The 6,566-nt window shown below is 41.3% G+C and overlaps 1 protein-coding gene across 1 annotated transcript in view; it reads right to left on the bottom strand.

Moving 5' to 3' along the window:
* CHST8 (carbohydrate sulfotransferase 8) overlaps window positions 1-6,566 on the bottom strand; it is a 127,723-nt gene that overhangs the window by 66,548 nt on the left and 54,609 nt on the right. The gene's annotated exons all lie outside the window — the stretch shown is intronic.

Genomic DNA, 6,566 nt, shown 5'->3' with positions numbered 1-6,566 from the left:
GGCCCCAGAAAGTTCTCTGTCCAGCCAGTTTCCTCCTTGCACAGGCAGGAGCGAACAATGACGTCCCTCCCGGCTGAGGGCTCCAGGAGGAGCTGCTCATCGGGAGAGAGGCTGCTATGGCAACTTGAGGAGAATGGAGCCAGGCACTGCCGTCACCTTGAATCCGGCACCAAGCATTCCGCCGTGGCGGCACAGGGGCCTGCACCTCTGCTCAGCCCCTGCCGAGGCTCCTGCGATGGCGCTGACCTCCCGCCTTCCCTGCTCAGCCTCCTGGCCTCGGTAACTCATTTGCTCCTCACTGAAACGGAGCACACAGCCCAGGCCCCCGAGAACACCACCTCCATCTGTTTTGTCAGAAAAGTTCTTCCGTGTGTGTGGCTCCTGCTTGCTTCTGAGATGGGGTTCTTGATTTCAGCTCATTAAAATCTTGCAGCTAATTAAAACCGGTTCTAACAGCGGCGGTGGCAGCAGCAAACTCTGGGATGAGTCCCACCAGTTTTTATGCGTAGGCATAAAGTTGCAGTGCTCTGCGAGGGTGACAAATGGCTGCAAGTGCTCACTGAGGCAGGGCTGCAGCCTCCTGCCCTGCCCGATGTGGGAGAGTGCTGACCTGGGTCCTGAAATGCCCAGGGCCCAGCCTCAGCACACCCTAGCCCACATGGGTACGCCCTACCTGCCATACTCCTCCCCATTACAAGGCAGGGACTCCCTCCAATTCCCCATGCTTTCTGCTGGGTGGGAGAAAGGGAGCCCCTAGGCAGAGGTCAAGGCATAAATCAGGCTTAAACAGCCCTGAAGCCTTGTCCCCACAGATCCACTAGGCTACAGCCCAGCTTCCCACCATTGCTTACACAAAGAGGCTGAGGGGAAGCCTGCAAACACACAGCTGAAGTAAGGGGTTCCTGAGAGCCTGGCCAAGGTGCCATAAGCTATAATGCCCTTGATTGCTTTCATGGATACCATCTCTGCCCAGGACTTCATTTTTAGGGCATTTTATGAGGCAGGGTAGGGGAGAGTAATTCTGCAAGGAGAGAAACTGAGTCCCACCCTGGCAGAATCTGGGATGGGGATTCAGCACCCCCAATCCCATGAGCATGTGTTATCTCGATAACAGCCCTTATCCCACTGTGTGGATAGTGTTCCCACACCTGCCTCAAACTCTTGGAGCCCCGAGAGCAGTGTCACAGCCGCTCCCCATCTTTGCCTTCCCAGCACTTAGCACAGTGCCTGGCACAGGGCAGGTGATCAACATAACCTGTGCTGCATGTGGTGTGAGCAAGGGTTAACAGATGGAGATGTCTGGGCCCTCGGCAGAGAGGCACTCCACGGACCTGGAATTTCTAAAAGGCCATGCATGTTTCAGGGAGCTGTGGGTTTGTTTTAATCAGGTCTGGGGTAGAATTAGGTCCAAAGAGTAGCCCAATTCTGTGAGAAAAGAGGAGGCAAGGAAGTGAGCTCCATTAGAGATCCTGTTGGAACCTGGCAGCTCCCACACACCCAATACACACTCACCATGAGTATATGTGCTGCCGAAGCGAGCACTACACACTCACCATGAGGATGCCTCTTTTGTATCCTCATTCTGGTAGGGCAGATTTCAAATCATGGGGCTTGAAGACTAATACACTCATAGAGGTAAATGGGGACTCTATCCATATATACACACCTGTATTAATATACATAAGTACAAACAAATATACAAGTCATTTAGATACCATAAAATGGATTATGCTAGAAAACTCCTACATGAAATTTAAGTTTGAATGTGTTGATCCAAAGTCAATGAGGGGAGTGGGGTAAGATAGTGGAGAGGGAGGCTCCTAAGTTCACCTCCACCTGTGGACATACCAAGGCATCAACTACATGTGTGACAGCTCACTCTGAAAACAACCTGAAGACTAGCCAAACAGATTTTCCTGAGCTAAAGACATTAAGAGAAGGCCATATTGAGAAGCGTAGGAGGGGCAGAGACAAAGTCGGGAACCAAACCCTCGGCGTGGCAACCCACAAGCAGGAGGGACATCACAGGCATGGAGGGGTGAGAGGATCAGCCCCACACCAGGCATCCCTGGCCCTGAGGACCTGCACAGAGAAGATGAGCCCCCATGATGTCTGGCTTTGAAAATCAGCGGGGTTTACCTTTGGAAGAACTGGAGGTTTATAGGAAACTGATTCTCCAGTCTTAAAGGGCCAGTGCACTATATCATTGGGCCCAAGAGCCAGCACAGAAGCAGCAGTTTAAAAAGTGTCTGGGGTATACATGAAGGGGATTTATTGACTAATTCTAGGATATGTGTTGGAGGGTTAGGGATCTGCAGGAGTTTTTTCCAGGAATGGGAAATGTTGGCAGGTGCTCTTTCTCTAGCCCTCCTTCTACCTGGCCAGATGCTTTTGGGGGAGCCAGTTCTGACACTCTCCATCTACCTTGCTCTGCCCCAGAATTCCTCTGAAGACTAGGCCCACCCAAACCAACCCACCAGCAGGCACCCCTCCAAAGTGGCTCCCACACTGGGCAGCCCAAGCCAGGACCTATGCCCCGCCAGAGTGACTATTAGCTCCCATACCCAACAGGCAGCTCTGGTCAGAACTGGCACATCTCCAGAACAAATCCTGACCCAGGGAGTTGGGGAATGAGCCCTACCAACCAGCACATGCTGTAGCTAGTTGGTCCTTTTAGCCAACTGCATGTGAGGCAAGCCCAGCCCACCAGTGCACCTACAGACAAGTCAGGCTGAGAACTGGCTCCATCCACCAGTGCACCCTCAGCACTCAGGCCAGTAATAACTGGCGGGTGCTCCCAGCCCACATAGTGGAGGACAAAATATATACATATGGAACAAACACAGAGTCAGACAAAGTGAGGAGGCAGAGGTGTATGATTCAAACACAAGAACAAGACAAAACCCTAGAAAACAAGCTAAACAAAACACAAATAAGGAATCTATCTGATAAAGAATTCAAATTAATGGTTATAGACACTCACCAGACTTGAGACAAGACTGCAAGAACTTAGTAAGAACTTTAACAAAGAGATAGAAAGTATAAAAAAAGAACCAGTCAGAGCTGAAGAATACAATAAGTGAAATGAAAAATATACTAGAAGAATCAACAGCAAATTAGAGGATGCAGAAGAACAGATCAGTGACCTGGAAGTCAAGGTAGTAAAAAACAACTAAACTGAAATAAGAAAAAATGTTTAAAAAAAAATGAAAATAAGTTAAGGGACTTCTGTGACAATCAAGCAAAATAACATTCACATTACAGGAGTCCCAGATGGAGAAGAGAGAGAAAAGGGGATAGAAAACTTATTTGAAGCAATAATAACTGAAAACTTCCCTAACCTGGGAAGGAAACAGATATCTAGGTCCAGGAATCCCAGAGAGCTCCAAACAAGATGAACCTAAGGAGGTCCACATCAAGACACATAATAATTGAAATGGCAAAAACTAAAGATAAAGAGAGAACCTTAAAAGCAGCAAGAGAAAAACAGTTACATACAAGGGAAACCCCATAAGGCTATCAGCTGATTTTTCAACAGAAACTTTGCAGGTCAGAAGAAAGTGGCATGATGTATTCCAAGTATTGAAAGGAAGAAACGTATAACCAAGAATACTCTATCCAGCAATGTTCAGAATCAAAAGAGAGATAAAGTGTTTCCCAGACAAAAGTTAAAGGAGTGCATCACCACTAAACTGGGCCCTATAAGAAATGTTTAAGGGAATTCTTCAGGTAAAAGAAAAGACCCATAACTAGAAGTAAGGAAATAATGAAAAGAAAAAAATTTAACTGGTAAAAGCAAACATACAGTAAAGGTAACAGATCAATCACTTATAAAGCTAGCATGAAGGTTAAAACATAAAAACAGTAAAATCAACTATATCTACAAAAATTAGTCAAGGGATACATAAAGTAAAAAGATGTAAAATATGACATCATATATATAAAATGTGGAGGGAGGAGTAAAAATTTAGTGCTTTTAGAATGTGTTCAAACTTAAGTGACCATCAACTTAATATAAACTGCTACATACATGGGATGTTATGTATGAACTTCATAGTAACCAGAAACCAAAAACCTATAATAGATACACCAAAAATGAAGAGAAAGGAATGCAAGTATAATACTAAAAGTCATTAAACACAAGGGAAGAGAGCAAGAGAAGAAGAAAGGAACCGAGAACTATAAAAACAATCACAAAAATAATTAACAAATGACAATAAATACATACCTATCAATAATTACTTTAAATGTAACTGGGTTAAATGCTGCAATCAAAAGACATAGGGTGACTAAATATACAGAAAAACAAACCCATCTATATGCTGCCCACAAGAGACTCATTTCAGACCTAGGACACAAACAGACTGAAACTGAGGGGATGAAAAAAAGATATTCCATGCAAATGGAAGCAAAAAAAAAAAAAAAAAAAGCAAGGGTAGCAAACAATCACACAAAATGGACTTTATAACAAAGACTGTAGCAAGAGAAAGAAGGGCACTGTATAATGATTAAAGGATCAATCCAACAAGAGGATATAATAATTAGAAATATCTATGCACCTAACATAGGAGCACCTAAATATATAAAGCAAATATTAACAGACATAAAGAGAGAAATTGAGAGTAATACAATAATAGTGGGGGACTTTAACACCCCACTTACATCAATGGATAGATCATCTAGACAGAAAATCAATAAGGGAACAGCAGTTTTGAATGACACATTACACCAGATGGGTTTAACAGATATATACAGAACATTCCATCTAAAAACAGCAGAATATACATTCCTTTCAAGTGCACATAAAACATTTTCCAGGATAGATCATATGCTAGGCCACAAAACAAGTCTCAATAAATTTAAGATTGAAATCATATCAAGCATCTTTTCCAACTACAATGGTGTAAAACTAGAAATCAATTACAAGAAAAAACTGGAAAAAACACACATGTGTGGAAGCTAAACAACATGCTACTAAACAACCGATAGATCAAAGAGGAAACAAAAAATACATGGAGACAATAAAAATGAAAACACAATGGTTCAAAATCTCTGGGACACAGCAAAAGCAGTTCTAAGAGGGCAGTTTATAGTGATATAGGCCTACCTCAAAAAGCAAGAAGAATCTCAAACAATCTAACCTTACACCTAAAGGAACTAGAAAAAGAACAAGCAAAGCCCAGTAGAAAGAAGGAAATAATAAAGATCAGACAGAGCAGTAATAAATGAAATAGAGACCAAAAAACAAACAAACAAACCATAGAGAAGATCAATGAAACTATTAGCTGGTTCTTTGAAAAGATAAAATTGATAAACTTTTAACTAGACTCATTGAGAAAAAGAGAGGACTAACATAAATAAAATCAGAAATAAAAGAGAAGTTACAACAGAGAGCACAGAAATACAAAGGATTATAAGGGACTACTACAAAAAAAAATGCCAACAAATTGGACAACTTAGAACAGATGGATAGACTGCTAGACATATACAATCTTCCACAACTGAATCAGGGAGAAACAGGAAATTTTAACTAATTACTAGTAATGAAATTAAATAAGTAATCAAAAAACTCCCAACAAGCAAAAGTCCAGAAGCAGATGGCTTCACAGGTGAATTTTACCAGTTAAGGAAGAGTTAATACCTATCCTTCTCAAACTATTCCCAAAAATAGAAGAGGAAGAAATGTTTCCAAATTAATTCTATGAGGACAGCATTACCCTGATACCCAAGCCAGACAAAGACATGACAAAAAACAAAAATAACAGACTGATATCTCTGATGAACACAGATGCAAAAATCCTCAACAAAATACTGAATTCGAAAATGCATGAAAAGCATCATTCAACATATCAAGTGAGATTTATTCCAAGGATGCAGGATAGTTGTTCAACACTCACAAATCAATCAACACAATACACAACATAAACAAAATGAAGGATAAAGTCATATGATCATCTCAAGAGATGCAGAAAAATCATTTGACAAAATTCAGCATTCATTCACGATAAACTCTCAACAAAGTGGGTATAGAGAGAACATACCTTTGCATAATAAAAGTCATATATGTCAAACCCACAGCTAACATCATACTCAATGATGAAAAGCCAAAAGCTTTTCCTCTAAAACCAGGAACAAGACAAGGATGCTCCTCTCGCCACTTTTATTCAGCTTAGTATTGGAAGTCCAAGCCACAGCAATTGGAAAGAAAAAGAAATAAAAAGCATCCAAATTGGTGAGAAAGAAGCAAAATGTCACTATTTGCAAATGATACGCAGACAATACTATATATAGAAGTATACATATATAACCCTAAAGACTCCACCAAAAAATTATTAGATCTAATAAAGGAATTCAGTACAGGTGTTGGATATGAAATCAAGATACAGAAATCTGTAGTGTTTCTATACACTATAACTCACAGAAGGAAAAATTAAGAAAACAATCCCATTTATAATTACATCAAAAAGAATAGGATACCTAGGAATAGATTTAACCAAGAAGGTGAAAGACTTATATTCTAAAAACTATAAGACATTGATGAAAGAAACTGACAATGATAAATAGGA

Source organism: Leptonychotes weddellii, chromosome 16 (assembly GCF_054177405.1).
Source record: "Leptonychotes weddellii isolate Sample4059 chromosome 16, ASM5417740v2, whole genome shotgun sequence".
Lineage (NCBI taxonomy): Eukaryota > Metazoa > Chordata > Mammalia > Carnivora > Phocidae > Leptonychotes > Leptonychotes weddellii.
This window is presented reverse-complemented; position numbering and strand designations above follow the sequence as displayed.